This window comes from Cryptomeria japonica, chromosome 7, assembly GCF_030272615.1.
Source record: "Cryptomeria japonica chromosome 7, Sugi_1.0, whole genome shotgun sequence".
NCBI lineage: Eukaryota > Viridiplantae > Streptophyta > Pinopsida > Cupressales > Cupressaceae > Cryptomeria > Cryptomeria japonica.
In genome coordinates this window covers 568397180-568413580 of record NC_081411.1, presented here as the reverse complement: position 1 = coordinate 568413580, position 16401 = coordinate 568397180, and the positions used below count along the sequence as shown (strand labels likewise).

Sequence of the window (16401 nt, the reverse complement as noted above, 5' to 3'; positions counted from 1 at the left end):
TATGATGTCTTTGGAGTTTCATGGCATGGTTTTAAGCACTTTGCAAGTGGCACGAAGCAAGGAGTTGTGTGTGGGTGCATGACATGGGTCTTGGCATTGCACGGGTTGTGCATCATGCAAGGAGGTGAGCGCCAGGTTGTGCAAGTTATGAGGCTTACATGTGGATTTTTCACCCCTTCTTCTTGAAAGATAACTGTCCCAATTGTGCTGAAGGATACTTCCGCAATCAATTGTGGAGGTTGTCCAACATGTTTGATTTGAGGATTCACTTCTAAATCCTGATCTCTCTTACCTTTCATTGATATAATGATGCTTGGAGAATTGGTTTTACATACACATTGGTGATAATGCAAGTACGGATGCCCAAGGATTAAATCATTGGAATCAGTTGGTGTGATGTCACATACTAGCTCCTCATGAAAAGGCTGAATAGCATATGTGAAGTGGTATTGACATGTGTAATGTATACCTTTGGTATTGTAGGAATGGTCCATCCCAAATTGTATGGCTATGGATGAGGCATGGTTGGCAAGTTCAAGCATGCAATAGTGGCTTTGGAGAGGAGGTTCTTCATGCTATTGCTATCGTTCAAAAAAACCAATGAGCACTCGCATATTTGAATAGAATAAGCTCTCTGCTTCAATGTTGAGCATGTTTATCTTGGCTATCACATAAGACAGGCAACTTTCGGGTCTATGTTCATTGTTACCTAATTCTAGCTTGTGGGAACCCTTTACTTCTTTGCACCTGAACATGTTCTTCTGTGCATGGCACTTTGCATTGGATTGGCTGCTAGATTCGTGTTTGTCATACCATTTACCTATCTTGTGTGGTTTGTTCTTGTTGGAAGAAAGTATCTTCTTTGGTGCAGGTGATTTGTCCGATTTGCCCATTAGTTTTGACTCCTCAACGAGAGTCATGTAACCATAGTCTTCTTTCACTGTCTTGACCTTGGCCAACTTCCATTTGTACTAATGAATGGGCATAGGCTGCTGCAATACTTGAGGATTCTATGCTACTTTTTCTCAAATATGCCCAATTTAACATATATGTCATGAAAGGCATTGGTGTAGTTACACACTGATTGTTCATATCCTTATCATAGTCATTGCCATTGAAATATAATGGTCATCATAGACATCTTTAAGATAGTATTCATCCTTGAAGGCTTCAAGGAGCTTCTCCCGGATTGGTTCAGATCTTCCTTTTGTATGGTCTTCCTCCCATAAAGCATGGGCTTGGCACCACTTTTTGATGAGCGAGGAGTGTGATTTTGATATTTTCTTCATTAGAAAGTCATTCATGGAGAAATATGACTTAACTCATCTAACTAGATATATACTGCATTTGCATCTATTTAATCCTCAAACATAGTAATGTCTGAATTCAATTGGAACCTAGGCTGGAACCGACTACTAGAAGCTTTACCTAATGATTGAGCTGAAGGAACTACATGTTTGAGGACTAAGTGAACTGGTTGAACAACAATGTTCATTGTTCTCAAAGAGCCTCTGCAGTTTCATCTTTGATCATCATATGGACGTCATCTTGTCCTTCTTTCACCTGAACATGTTTGAAACGACTAGGGAGATAATTTGATTGATCTCTTGGTTTGATGTTGAGCCTTAGAGACACCAACCTCATCTGGTAGGATGTGCAAGGTGAATTGCTCTGATACCAATGGTTGGGTCCCATGTTCTTTGGGGACAATGCTCTAGATGAGGACCTGGATGTGTTGTGTGCATGTAAAGCAATGTGGAGACAAAGGTCTAGATAGAAAAGAATATGAGAACTCGGACAAACTATTTTATTTATTTATTCAATTTGTACATGAGATACTCTTCAGGGAGATGCATGGCTATTATTTACTCCTATCTATCCTATGTAAGGGTGATGGAAAACACAAAGATTTACCTATTGTGGTTCTTTCATCCTCAAGTTATACTAAATCCAGATTATAGTAAGATTAGAGGAACTTTTCAAATTCTTTCTAATAGGTAAAAATTGATAAAAATTCTACAGCGAGAAAAGTGGCAACTCTTAGAAAAAATAACTCTTGTTCCCTTTTAAACAGTGAGACACTAATTTTCTTAATATATCCTAAGTTCCTAACCAAAACTTCATAAACAACTTATAGGTAAGAAGAAGATAAGTTTCATTAAGTGTAATGCTCATATTCATCTATCTATATAGAAAAACTATTCAGAATACCTTCTCCTATAATCAAACAGAAGGTTAAATATACATGCCGATTGAAATTTATACCTTGGATACTTGATGATGAAGAGATAGGAGCTCCACAAAAATCTTGCAACTTGATCATAGACACAGATTCTCCAACTTCTTGACAGAATAGTCAACCATTGCTTCACAGAAGCTATTCAAATTTGAACATTGGAACAAAGACACCAAGATGAGAATAAGATTATTTTATCCATCATGTTTCCTGGAGAATAATCTCCCTATATCATGCAGAAGTGTATTTACAAGAAGAGTCTGTCTTTGCAAGAATGTCAAAAATGCCAAATAAACAAGAACTAGCAGTACCTCCACATGATCACTACTCCTTTTAACTCTGTTTAAATAACTTCACCCCCAGTTAACTTCAATTTAGCGTCTGGATTAATAAATGCCAAAATGTAACTGCCCTCTGCCCCTTTAATAGCTTGCACCCTATTCAGATTTCAATTGGTGAATTGTGACATAAGTCATGCTTATCATCCAACCTTTTCAATATTTAAATACCTCTCTGAAAGTTTAGAAACTATAGTTCAAATTCTGAACACTTTTAAGTTCTAATCTCGTAGCTTTCCAACTTAGATATTTAGCCTTAGATTTTATGGTTAGACTTAGGACAACTCAACACTATGGTCTACAATAGTCAAGTTGTAATGTCCCCTATTTATAGGATGTCAATTCCCAAAGGGAAACATATATTACTACCTAGTATATTAAATTAATTCAGAGTAGATAATTAAAGTTGTCCGCATTTCAATTTAATATTGTCATTACTCCAGACCTAATTCCTAATCCCTTCTCATTCTTAATCCCAGAAGAGGGCATTGGCTTGTCTAGGGCGCTATGACACCACCTCCTTAATTCAGCCCAGATGTCAGGAACATCAGTCTTTTTTATCCTTGGGGCTCTTTCATCTTGGAGTGGATATACTCTGCCTCTCCCTAACAGCACCCGTCTCCCTTGGGGAATAGAAGGATTGGAATTGTTTAAGACTTAGTACAAAGTTATGGCCATATCACTTTGTATTATGGACATTATAAGTAGTTTGTCATTCTGAATTATATTATTGATTATCTTGCTGTTTTGTACCTCCCAGATTACATTCTTGTTTAAGGATTACTTAAACATGTTTGATTTATGTAATTGATTATTATTCTGTTATATATATATATATATATAATGCATTATGATAAAGAATTGTCAGTATTGTGGCAGCAAACATACCAGTTATAGTGATTGGACCAGAATAACCTGCAGTCCCTTTCTCTTAATTCCTTTTGATGCCTTGCTACAATGACGTCAATTCCATCTTATACCCTCCCTGATCGAAGGGATTGGTTGCATTCAAACGGCACATCCCATGCCTCCCTTTATCAAGAATCCTGTCTCTTATTTATATCCCTTATGGTGGGATGAAGAGTCACGACTTATATTATTACACCCTTTTCAAAGGATGTACCCTTCATAAACCCAGTGCTGCATGTCTAACCACTCATATTGAGAATTACTAGTGATTAGTTTTGATTAAGAAAGGATCACTGCTGTTAAGATTATGTTTTGAGGTTAACCCACGACTTCCTGTATTTCGGGTTTAATGTTTGAACATTGTCATCCTTAGCCAACCCTTAAAAGAATCTTTGTTTCATTGCATTGAGTCTTGACGACTGTAATTGATTGAGATAAAGGCCGCGATCTGGTTGTTATACATGATGTAATCTATTAAGATTATGATTGCCACTTTGTAATAATAAGACTGCTGTTTAATAAGTAATGAGATCGCTTCCCTACTTAGCTTTTTGTCTTAATCTCATCGGAAAATAGTGAAGTCTTACGGAGTAAGACAATTTTCTTGAGTTTGTTTATTGATGATGAAGCCGGAGTTGTAATTCTGATGGGGCATGATACAAATCAATCGAATCACAATCTTTGACAATAAACAAACCTCCAATCAGCTCAAAATACATAGCATCACATCCTAACAGGATTAAATCATGCTCACACACACAATACATAGAATTTCAATCAGGGATCAATCAGATATTGTGCCGATTAAATGTTTCAACTTTTTGTAGATGCCCATGAGAGCATCACCACAGTTCTAAAATGTGATTCAAGGACCTGCACAAACACCAATTTTCTATCAGCAGCATCCATTTAAGGAAAACTAAATCAAATCAACAACATGAACAATGATTGTTAGATCAATAATGCTCATATCAGATAATGAATATTCAACAATAATCATCAATATCCAAGATTCAACAAAAGTAACCAGTTCCATGTTTTGGGGATATTATATGTTTTTGGTTTAGAACTTCAATTTACAAAGGAGATAAGAGCATAGTTCTGAAATCATCAAAATTTATGTTGGGAGGAAGAGATTGTTTTTAGGAATTCATCTTCAATCGCTTTGGGGAAAAAACTATTACAATAATCTATCAACAGGGTATAAGTAAATTCTTCCTCAAAAAGCTAAAAAGCCCCAGCTCCCTTAGAATTAGAGGAGAAAGGTCCTCATGACATGCATTTTTACCTGGACTTCCACAACAACCCAATAACTGTCAACCAGATTGGATGCTATATTGGTTTGTAGCTGTACCTAAATATTCAAACGCCCATAAGAAAGGGAAGCAACAAATAGATATTTAAATCAAGCTTGGAACTGAAATTCAAACAGTCTTGGTACTTGAGGTATCCAAAAGACACGATCGGTTTCATCTGTGCAATGCAGTCTATGAGAAGAATTGATACACCAACTTTTGAATTCTTAAGTTAAAACCTAATCCTTGGTGAATCATTAACCATCCTAAAACTTCATGCTTGAAAAAGACAGTGCTTTTCAAGAAGGATTGACACTTATTTTGTTATCACTCTTGAATGTCTCTCATGGACAGCTTACCTTTTGTTCAACTGCAGAGCAAAGGGTGCCTTGTGCTTACTAATTCATGGAGGTCATTCGGATAGTTGTAAAAGGCCTTCTCATTTCCATTTTCAATCTCTGCAAATAAGACCTGTTGTATGAAGTTACATTTAATAAAGACAACCTTCTGGAGCCAATCTACAAAGATTTTCTCTTTTTAACTCTTGGGCTCATTTAAAATTGTGCCAATTGTACATCTCACAATCCCACAAATCTCTCCAATTGAATTTTCTTGCTAATCATTTAACAACAAACCTTTGCAAAGAGACCAAGCCATCAAGCTGGCTACTTTACAAATGAATTGTTAAGTAGGTTGTTCTGTAAGATCCCAAGTATCCTGTGGCCCCTTGTCTTTGCATTGAAGAAAGTCAGACCTCAGCTGTCAAGTAGCCCACTCCTGAAATTGTGAAGGCCTTTGCATTACTGATAATGTTACAATTTTTAAAGGGGGCCTTGATATACTGAACATGCTGAGCAACTTGGAGCCATAGGGTGCACAAGAGTCAGTAGGATAAAATCATGTGATTTATGCCCTTGATTAGATAGTTCTTATTTTGTTAGTTCACTTTAAAATAATTTTTTGCTCATTAATCTTTAGGGTGGTTCCATTTGAGGTCGAATGCAGGGTGTTGATGCACTGTGAACTTACAATTTTTGTGCCATCACGGTGTTAACAACTATCCAATTTATTTGAAAATCATTCATTTAGAGGTTGGTTTATTGTTTCATGTCCTTAGCAAGCATCTAAATTGACATAAATATTTTGAAGGCATGATTTAATGTTAGGTTTTTTATCATGTATATAATCTACTTGATGTTCTTGCGGCTAGTAATGGGTGCTAACTGATTTACTTCTTTCACCCTTTTTACTGATGAGCTGAGCATCACTTTGTTATGGAGTCAATTACTAAATATACTTGCACGTGCTTCTTGAGTCAGTGATCATAAAAAGGGGTGATGTAGATGTAAACCATTCCTTAATATGGTAAAACAACAAAAATATCATTCAATGGCAGATCTCTATTAGACCATGGCAGTGATGGCCATAGGTTTAGAGGACAAAAATCAATAACAATAGAGATATGTTCATGATGATCACAATGCCAGAATTGCTCCAGGGCTTGAGGAGTAAATATAGAGTATATTGTAAGTTATGCAACATAAGATTTATTTGAAATTCAAAAGGTTCCAAATGGAAATTTCAAATTATTTCCTTGTGTATGAATTTGTTGATCTTAGTGACAAAGTGATTTCATAAATTCTGACAGTTCTGGCAATAGTCCAACAAAAGGAGCTTAGTTTATTTGCTATGCATTTTATGTGCATGTTGCCTTGCAGATAGTAGGTTGTAGATTTTCATACTTTTTGCACTAAACAGTCAACCAAGTTGAAGTTGTGAAGTGCTTGGAAACGATTTGTGGCTGTTTAGGAAGCGGTTGAGTTGGATCTTTGTACCTAGCAAAAGGTGGGTTACCATGGACAACATATTTCTAGATTGAATCAAAATCTTAAACTCCATCTTTAACATTAGAATTGTCAATGCTTCTTGTCTACATAACCTATGTCATATCGTATCTAAAAGAATTTCCATTTTCTTGTTTTAGTTTGCATGTTGATGTAGCTCAATTAAAAAATATTATGTTGAGCAAAAGAACTAAATTTCCAGAATTGCAAACAACAGAAAATTGGCTAGATTTTCAACAATGACAACGCTGAAGATTTTGTACAGTAAAATCTCTATAATTATCACTTCCTTTTTAAGAGCCTCATGTGCCCACTACATTTGGTTTGCTAATACCTTCTAAAAATTTCACAGCTTTAACTTTTTCCTCCATAGAAACTGTGTAGAAAAGTCAATCTCTTTTCTAAATGTGTTTCAAATGGATAAATAATGCACCTAATTTCTTTTATTTATGTCTATTGAGACACTGATAATCTGATTACAACTAGGCCAGGGTTTCAGTTCTGATGTACTTGGGGCAAGGATACTGATAAGAACATTGGAAGTGGAACCGTAAATTTGAACCAAAAAGGTTTGAGATGAAAGGAGAATATGAGAAAGTCCACCCTGGAGAAAGGCATCTAAGTCTTCTAAGGCAAAATTTGTATTGAGTTCTATGAAGAAATATTGAGGGCATACCATTTATCAGCGGGTAAGTTTTCCTTGGACTTATATAAGAGATTATTTCCAAATTTCTGCAGTGATTAACAGTTTCCTATTTTGTTCTATTATATAATTATATTTGGTGCTAAATTTCCTTGGATATCTTATAGTAGATGAGATAAACTGCAACATACATGTTTGACCAGGTAGATCAGCCACATTGTTCTTTTAGCGATTTGACCTAAGTGGCTTTGTAGAGTTTGGTCAACAAAATATTTTAAAAGTAATGTGTTGGGGCTTGAAATTAAATGCTATTATGAGAGGCTGTATGATGAGTTATGATATTCTAGAGGATTTTGTCCACTCATGAATATATGACTAAATATTTTCTTGGAGTTTCTGGTGTGGGGATGCAGTTTTACGGACAGCAATTTTTTTCCAAATTTGGGGGACAGCAGTGGGATGCTAGGGAGATGGTTATTAAAATCAAACCATAAACAGCTGAAATTTTTAAAAATTAAATACAATGTGCTAAATTTGCAATGACTGCCCTCCTCCCTTTAGCTTTCTGAGGGTTTAAAGCTATGTTACCGGGTTCGGCCCCTTGGACCCTTGGTACTGGTCTGGTCCGCTTGTGGTCCAGACAGGGTCCTGCTGGTGTACGTTTTATCATATACCGAACATTAGAATAAAGTACCCAAAGATAATTTATCCTCTCTTGAAAAAAAATCACTGCTTATGTTAAGATTGCTAGAAGATCATATGGCGATTCCAAGGTTTCTTTTGTCAAGTCTTGACGTGTGGATAAACTCAATGGGCATTGTGATATGCTGGTAATACACAAAGGGACTTACGCTTGAATTGTTCAATTCACAATGAACGTTTAGACAATGAAGCTCTATCATTTTGGACTTGGATCATGAAAAACTGAAAAGGAGACAAGGGTTTAGAAGTTCTAATCTATTCCTAGGAATTCAAGAGACGATATTGACTAGGTGAACTCAATAACCACACTTTGTTTCGCTTCGCTTAGGACAACTACAGAAAACAGATGCAATCTTCAAGGGATGTGCTTATGATCGGAAGTTAAGCATACACAAAGGAAAGCTCAGACTAACTCTACACAATGAACAAAAATCATCTATCCTTCAAAAGTATGAGCAAAGATTCACCACAAATCAATACTTATCAGGTCTTGCATTCGTCTAACATACATGAAATAAAATCTAAACTATTGTGTTGAGGAAATTGAAAACCTTGCTAATCATTCAGATAAAAGAGATTACAAGGCCTTGAGAGAAAGCACACAAGTAATGTATTATCCAAAAATGACCTTGCAACAATATTTCAAAAAAAACCTCACTCTCCAAATGAGAGGAGGAAACCTTAAATAGGAGTCCAAAATTTTTGAATGGCTGAGATCGAACAGTGATCAAGGGCCTAGATTGAAAGATCAAAACCCTGATTAGGGTTTGTTACAACTAACTACCCCTCAACCAATGAGACAATTACATTTGGGGACACTTGTCCTTCTTGCTAAATATGAACTACCAATAAAAATAGAAGGTGGTTGCATTGTGAAGTGTGCTCTCTAGAAGCTTATGTGGATAAGTCAGGTTCATTGAACCTAGACATGTTGACTTGGAACAATCTGATTGGTTGGAAGATGACGAGGCGCCACCTCAGCGTGTTGGATGTCCTCTCTGAATTCTCCAATTTGTGTCAAGAAATTGTCTAAGTATGGAAATTTGTTTCTTCTTGTCACCATCTGATTCTGATTGGGAGCTTGTCCTTAATTCTTCAAGAGATGAAATCCTTCAGGAAGTTGTCCTGATTGCTTCCATAGGTCTGGTATTTGTAGATGAAATTCCTCAAGAAGTCTGAAATTCTTTTCATCAATTTTGAGGACTTTTATTTCTTGATGCTTTGAGATTCTTTCAAGTGCCTTGAATTTGGAGAAGAATTCCTCTATGCCTTTGCCATAATGGAGGAATTTGGAATTTCTTACTATGAAATAGTTTTTCCCATACTTAGCCAAATTTTGGCTATCTTTATGCTCGGACGAACCTTGCTTGTGGACTTGTCTTCAATTCTGAATTTGGCTTGAAACTCCATTTGTGTTTTCTGTGATGATCCTGCCTCGGCTGCCATTCATGATCTGCAAAACCAAAAGAAATTAAGTTAGAATCCTCATTTTGAGCGTGAATTTTGAAGGTTTGATGGTAGAGTGCTCTGATTTTGGTCCCTTTTACTCCAATTCCTCAACTCTTTAGCCTTTAACAAGCTGTGAACACTTAGAAATTTTAGAAACCCTTGAAAACTCAATCTGATTTGAAGGTTTGGGAGTGAAATTTGTCTTTGATTTATCTGAAAATGAACAACTTAGTCCCAAAATCTGTGAAATAAATGTTGAAATTAGATTTGAATTCTGGAAAATATGTGAAAATCAGATTAAGTCCTTGAAAATATCCTCCAAAACTTTGAAAAGCAGCTTGAAAACTCCACAAACATGTCTTGAATTTCCTGTCACCTTCAGAATCTAGGCAAGGAATGAGTAGAAAGGATGCTCGGTGTGAAAATCTTCACTTCTCCCTCTTGTAAATGCCTTAGAAAAATCCTTGAACTGTTCTTGAAGCTCTGAAATAATCTTGCTCTCCAAACTCAAACTGTTGAAATGAAAGAAATTTATGAAGTATTTGTATAGAGTTTGAATTCTTCATTTAGAAACATAGAAGATCCTCTTGAATTTGTTTCTATTTAGTCTTTAGTCCTTCAAAGTGCAAGAGAAAGTTTCTAAATTAAATCTCAGTTGAACTGAATTATAAATCTCATTCTGAATGGAAGTTTCTATTTTGGTTTTCAGTCTGCAAATCGAATTTGATCTTCCATATTATTCTTTCAAAAACTTTCCAAATCTGCACTTAGTTCAAACTTGATCAAGAGAGTGTGCTGATATCACATAGGAATATTCCTTCTCTCTAAATTTAGCACGTTTCTCATGAGGGCGGACTTGACTGACTTTGTTTCCCTTTGCAAAATGTTGCTGGGTGGACTTTACTTGAAGTGTTTCTTCTTGCACTTGAGGTAGGGCGGACTTGGAGGGATGTCATTCCTTATGAGTTGGGCGGACTTTGTCTATTTCATGCATCACTCCATATTGCTGGGCGGACTTCCATGAGTTTGTGCACTTCATGTTATACTCTTGGGTGGAGTTCAATTCACTTAGGAACCTTTCATCTGCAGCATAGGGTGGACTTTGCTCTCTTCATGACTCATGGCGGACTTTACCTTGCATTGGACCCTTCAACTTTCTTCCTAAGGCGGACTTTGTTTGACTTGTGCACTTTGCAACCATTCCCTAGGGCGGACTTGACAGATTTCATGCACCACATTACCTTTCAGATTGGGCGGACTTCACTGATTTGATGCACTATTCAATGTGTTCTAGGCGGACTTGGTGAGGGATGTGCACCTTGATTATTCTCTTGGGCGGACTTCATCAAGGTTGTGCACCAAAACTCATGGTGGACTTTACTGATCTTAAGCTTCATGAAGGCGGACTTTGTTCTTTATGTGACCAAGGAGGGAGAACTTCCTTGTGTTTGTGCACTCAACCTCTTGATAGGGCGGACTTTGTCACATTCATGATCTTAGGAGGGCGGACTTTACTTTACTTACTTCATGCCACATTGCTTCATACCCTTGGGCGGACTTTATCACTCGATGGTGAGGGCGGAGTTGGATCATGTTAGGCACCTTTCACTTAGACAATGGCGGACTTTCTCAACTTCATGACCCATTGCTATCACCTCTAAGGCGGACTTCATGAATTTCAAGAACCAAGGAGGGCGGACTTCAAGAAATCCATGCACCATGAGATCAAAACTTCAAATCTTCATAACTTGAAGAATACCTTCATGAATTTCAAGAACCAAGGAGGGCGGACTTCAAAAAATCCATGCACCATGAGATCAAAACTTCAAATCTTCATAACTTGAAGAATACTCCTCGGATTGTCTTGAAATTCGAAAACCATACTTCAATCATCCCTTGAATTCTTCATGATCCCTAAAATTTAGGAACTTGGCTTTTTCAATCAAAACTTGAATTTCAGAGGAATTTGTCGATCATTTCCAGTGTAATTCAGAGTCGACAGTGCAAACCCTAGATCCCTTTTCCAAAAATAGAAAAAACAAGCATCCCTAAAAAATAGGAAAAACTTTCTAAAAAAAGTTATTTTAGGGATCGTGCTCAAAATGTCAAAAATGAAACTTCCTAAAAAATAGGAAAAAACAGAAAAAACAAAACTTTCGAAAAATAGAAAGTTGTCCAAATTGACCCCAAATAAATTGCAATCTTCGTCCTTCGGACTTTCTAGACACATTGAAGACGTCTAGACTTTGTTCTAACCATGGCTTGCACAAACTGACTCATGACTTTCAAAATTCAAACCATTCAAAACTGACAAACTTGGCAATACCGATGCAGGAAGGTCACAAGGCTCTAACAAAAACCCTAAAAAGCAAAAAAAGGGGGGTCTCCATTTGCAATGGGGCGATGTGTGAAAAAGGTCACAACAAGTCCGTGATTCACAAGCCTGGTTCGGACCACGTCAAACCCAAGAGGATCCAGGGCGAACCCGAGGGTCTGATGGCCCAAAAATGGTGTTTTTTTGCAATTTTTTTTTTTTGAAATCCACCACATAAAAAAATTAAAATATAACCCTAAAAGTGATTTATAAAACATTAACTTGGCTCATTTCACACAAGCAACATGACTACAAGCAAGGGGAAACGAAGATGTGGGATATAGAGTCAGAGCATACTTATTTAGATGCTTTCACTTCTCAGCTTGTTGCATTTGATGACTCCGATAGCGAGCAAACTTATAGTGCAAGTACAAGTGTAAGTGGAATTGGCACTGGTTCATCTAATGTCAATGTCAATGATGAGGATGATGAATTAGAGAATACATTTGATGATTAAACTTTAAATTGTTGAAAGTTGAAACAATGATACTTGAACATTTTGTCATTTTGATATTAAACTTGATGTAAATGATGCTGTTATGGTATGATCATGATGCTATGATTACAAGTTTATGTTGGTTTTGTTGTTATATGATGCTATGTGACATGCTAATCTTAATTCATGCTTATATATATATATAATTTACATGTTTTTGTACTAACGAACCCAAACGAACCCAAATCCCTTTTCAAAATTTTGCCGTACCAGCGTACTGGTTCTTCGAACCCGAACCAGTGCTCGAACCCGAACCGGCAACTTAGGTTTAAAGCATTGTTTTCCTTAAAAATAACTTTGTAAACATTTTATGCACCCAATGGAGCAGGCTGTCCAGTTTTGAGAAGGGGACATCCACTCCAAGTTCTCAAGTCCTTAAGAGATCGGGGACATGAGTGACTTCATCCAGACCCTTGGGGATGCATCCCAGTGGAACACTGCTAAATTCTAGATCAAAATAATATTCATTTGAGTTTAATCCATTGTAAATATTAGCTTACAAATGCTAGTGACAAGACTTTTCAGAAATTCTGCTTAATTTGTATTTCCAATCATCATTTTGAATGTTTGGTCACTATGAGGTCCAATTTCATTGTCAGTTTGTGGATCATTCAGAATGTCATCATTTCTTTCTTGACTATCACACATACATAGTGCAGGGTGTGAAAATAATTTGTTACTTGACCCTATAAAAAATGCTCATTATTTGGTCTAGACTTCTAATACAATTTCCATCATTGACTGGTTAAAATATCAATTACCAATCAGAATGACTTGAATCTTTAATAGACAACTTACATACTCACTCATATATATGCATGTATGTATATGTATATAGATATTTTTACATGCATAACTCTGCATTTTACATAAAATATGCATATATATACTGTATATTTGTGTATGCTTCTATTTTAGCTGAACTTGTGTCACAATAGGATGTCGTTTATTCTGTTCACATTCGTGGTGTGATATTATTCCAGCCACGGGATGGTTTGTTTATTACCCAGTTAAGGCTAATTTATTAAATTTTTAGCAGCCTTCATTCATGTTAGAGTTTTGTGATCCAGCAGTGAAATATTTGCTCTTACATTCAGACATCCAAATTTTATACGTCAACAAATACCTATTTGATATATTTCAACAAATTTTGTATGCTTCAGCATCATTTCTACTTTGACGACTGTAGAAATACTATCAATATTTGTTTTCTTTTATTTGTGTAGGCAGGAATGTATTATAAATATAATGTGTCCTACTGTGCAGAAAACTGTAGCTGCACAACTCAATTGAAGAGATTCAACATATGCTTGCATTTTATAACTGATGAGGTTTTTGTTCCTGACTGATATGTTTCCAAAATTCACAAGCATATATGGACAAATTGTTATGGATGGAAGGCAGATGAGGTCCTTCAGAGCTCATTAAATACCCTGGAACAGCAACAAATGGGAGCAAGGATGGACAGTTAGGAAATTTGTAAGGGAAGGAAATTAAAAAGCAGCAAAGTTCAGCACATATTTTTCTGACAAATAGAATTACAACATACTCGAATGCCAATGGAATGCAAGAGGTATAAACTTTAAAGTAAGGGTGTAAATGCCTACTGAAATGAGATTAATGCGAGGCATTTAAGGTATAATGAATATTTTAGCAATGACCAGATTTTTGAATGGAATTAAAATGAGGTGTTGAAGCTTGTGAACTGATAGAATGTGGTAATGGCCAGACAGGTATCTCAGCACCGAATAAAGGGGTGGAGACATGAAAAGGTCATAACTGGTAACAGTCAACATGGAGGGAAGAGATTATCGGACCTATCTAGTGAACAAGGTGAAAATTCTTCCTGGCGTTGGATCTCAGCATAGTGCAGGTGTGCAATCTGTTACAACGTGGCTTTTTCAGGCTTAATAAATAAAAAGAACTTTACCTATTTGTTCCAGATTGCTAATCCTGTAACATGCCAATAAGGCCAGATAGACTTGGTTGCTAAAGGACGACTTAAACCGAGTGATGGGACAATGCTGGATGCATGAAAGTTGTATGGTGACGATCAATTTAGGTGGCAAAATGGATCGGTATCCCCATAAGCTGGCATAGGACAATGATAGGTCATTCTATGGTTTTTTCGTAGAGGAAAACGATGGATCTTAATTTAGGAAGGATCCCAATGATCAGATGTATAAAGGTTTTAAATCATTTCAAGTAGACCAATGTTTCCAAAGAGCTAACTGAACAACATTGCAAAGATACAATATTGCATGATATGATGTTCATCTTTGTATTCCAATCAGCCCAATGCAACTAGGAAACTTGATAGAAGAATCTTGTGACCATGATAATGTTACGGACATTTATTAACATTTTGCAAATCCTATATCCTATATTAAATTAAAAATAATATCTCAAATTATAAATGATGTTGCAAAGACATTCAAATGAGCTTGATAATTCTACTTCAGGGCATTCTGTCGAGCTTGGGCTATTAGTATTTAAAATTACATTTGATTGCTTGTTTCAGATATCGTTGGAAATAATGCATTTAATCGTGACACATAAAATTTAACTAACATATTTGTAATAATCATCTTTCGCCGTTTGGTCACTTGTTAGACAGTCCTTGTCTTTTTCCGTTTGACAATTGCAACATGCAGATGTAATAAATTATCATTCATTTATGGTGTAGATATCTAAAAAGTGTTCTTATGATTAATTTTCCAAAATTTGTAGGTTACAATAACATGAGAATGATCAAGCTAGTTTGTGAGTTCTAGTGATAGTTTTTTTTTAACATGCCAAAATTTAAAATTTATTCATTTTTATGGCTCCAATTAAGTCTGCAATATCTGAACCATGAATCACAAGACTGAGTTCTAGTGATAGTTTTTTTTTAACATGTCAAAATTTAAAATTTATTCACTTTTATGGCTCCAATTAAGTCTGCAATATCTGACCCATGAATCACAAGACAAACTATGATGATTATGTGAAAGTGTTATATATTATAAATTGCTCGTAATGTGCAATGGGTACATTGATAAGTTCTGCAATGATTCCAATTTTGAATTAATTTGAAGAATACAAAGAAACACAAATAACATTGTATGTGGCAATGGTAGCCATTTTGTATTTCACATATTATAAGGAGGTGGAGTAAAGATTGGGTGAAGGGTTTGGAAATTTATTACTGATATTGTGTAGATGATCCTCCTAAATAACACCTGCACTATCTTGCACTTATGCATACTTTGGTTCACTGATAGTTGATGTGATTTGTAGTTTAGAAGATGTTGCACATGTGAGACAATAGTGAACGTGAGGCATTGGCAATTAGTGCTTTTGATGTCCATTGATGTTTTTTCAAGTATTAGACCCTAGGATTTGTGGATTGTCAAGGCCATGCCATCTTAATTTAGGGTTTGTGATGACTATCACTAGTAACCATAACAATTGATATGAGTTGTGGGTCATGTCAAACCCAAGGTGGACCTACATAATGTGAAAACTTGACTAAAAGAAAGAGTGGAAGATTTAGTGAATTGCTCTCACTTTTGTATACAATCGCAATAACTTTTTTGAATGCTCCATTGACAAGATCCATTTCAACCCATAATTCAAAATGAGTATAACTTGTTGGCCAATGCACGATAGCACCTAGACATCTAGTTCATTTTCAAGATTTTAACATGATTGCTACCTTATTTGTTCTACATTATAATATGTAAATGGCACCTCTAATGATTGGTAAGTAAATGATTTGAGTGACATAAAGAGCTCCCAATTGGAAATCATTGGCTCAACATTCTTGAAATTGGATAGAAGGCTATGAAATACAAGTTCAAATGGATTTTCACCAGGTTAATGGAAGATTGTATTTAATGTAACGTTTTTGTAAAAGCTATGACAAATTGTTGTTGCATAAGATTTCCTATCATATATAGTAATGCCTTTTATAGTTGGTAGTTGAACCAAATCACCAATGAAGATGGAGTGAGCATGAAAAGGAACTTTATTGTGAATGGGAAAAGCTTCATACAAGTGCTCATCAATGCGAGCCAACAACCTAGGTCCAATGAAGTTATCTCGTAAATTAGAATGTAGCGAATGAAATGCGT

At 35.9% G+C, this 16401-nt stretch overlaps 1 protein-coding gene across 4 annotated transcripts in view; it reads left to right on the top strand.

The window, feature by feature from the left end:
- The window catches only part of LOC131036326 (putative pentatricopeptide repeat-containing protein At1g16830), a 31222-nt gene extending 16545 nt beyond the window's left edge, over positions 1 to 14677 (top strand). For 2 of the 4 annotated variants that reach the window (XM_057968178.2, XM_057968175.2), the window contains one exon: positions 7109 to 7309. The gene's annotated coding sequence lies outside the window, so the exon portion shown is untranslated. Of the gene's footprint in view, positions 1 to 7108; positions 7310 to 13552 lie in introns of those variants that run through there. The other 2 variants (XM_057968176.2, XM_057968177.2) reach the window with 2 other exon arrangements.
- Positions 14678 to 16401: the final 1724 nt, after the last annotated feature.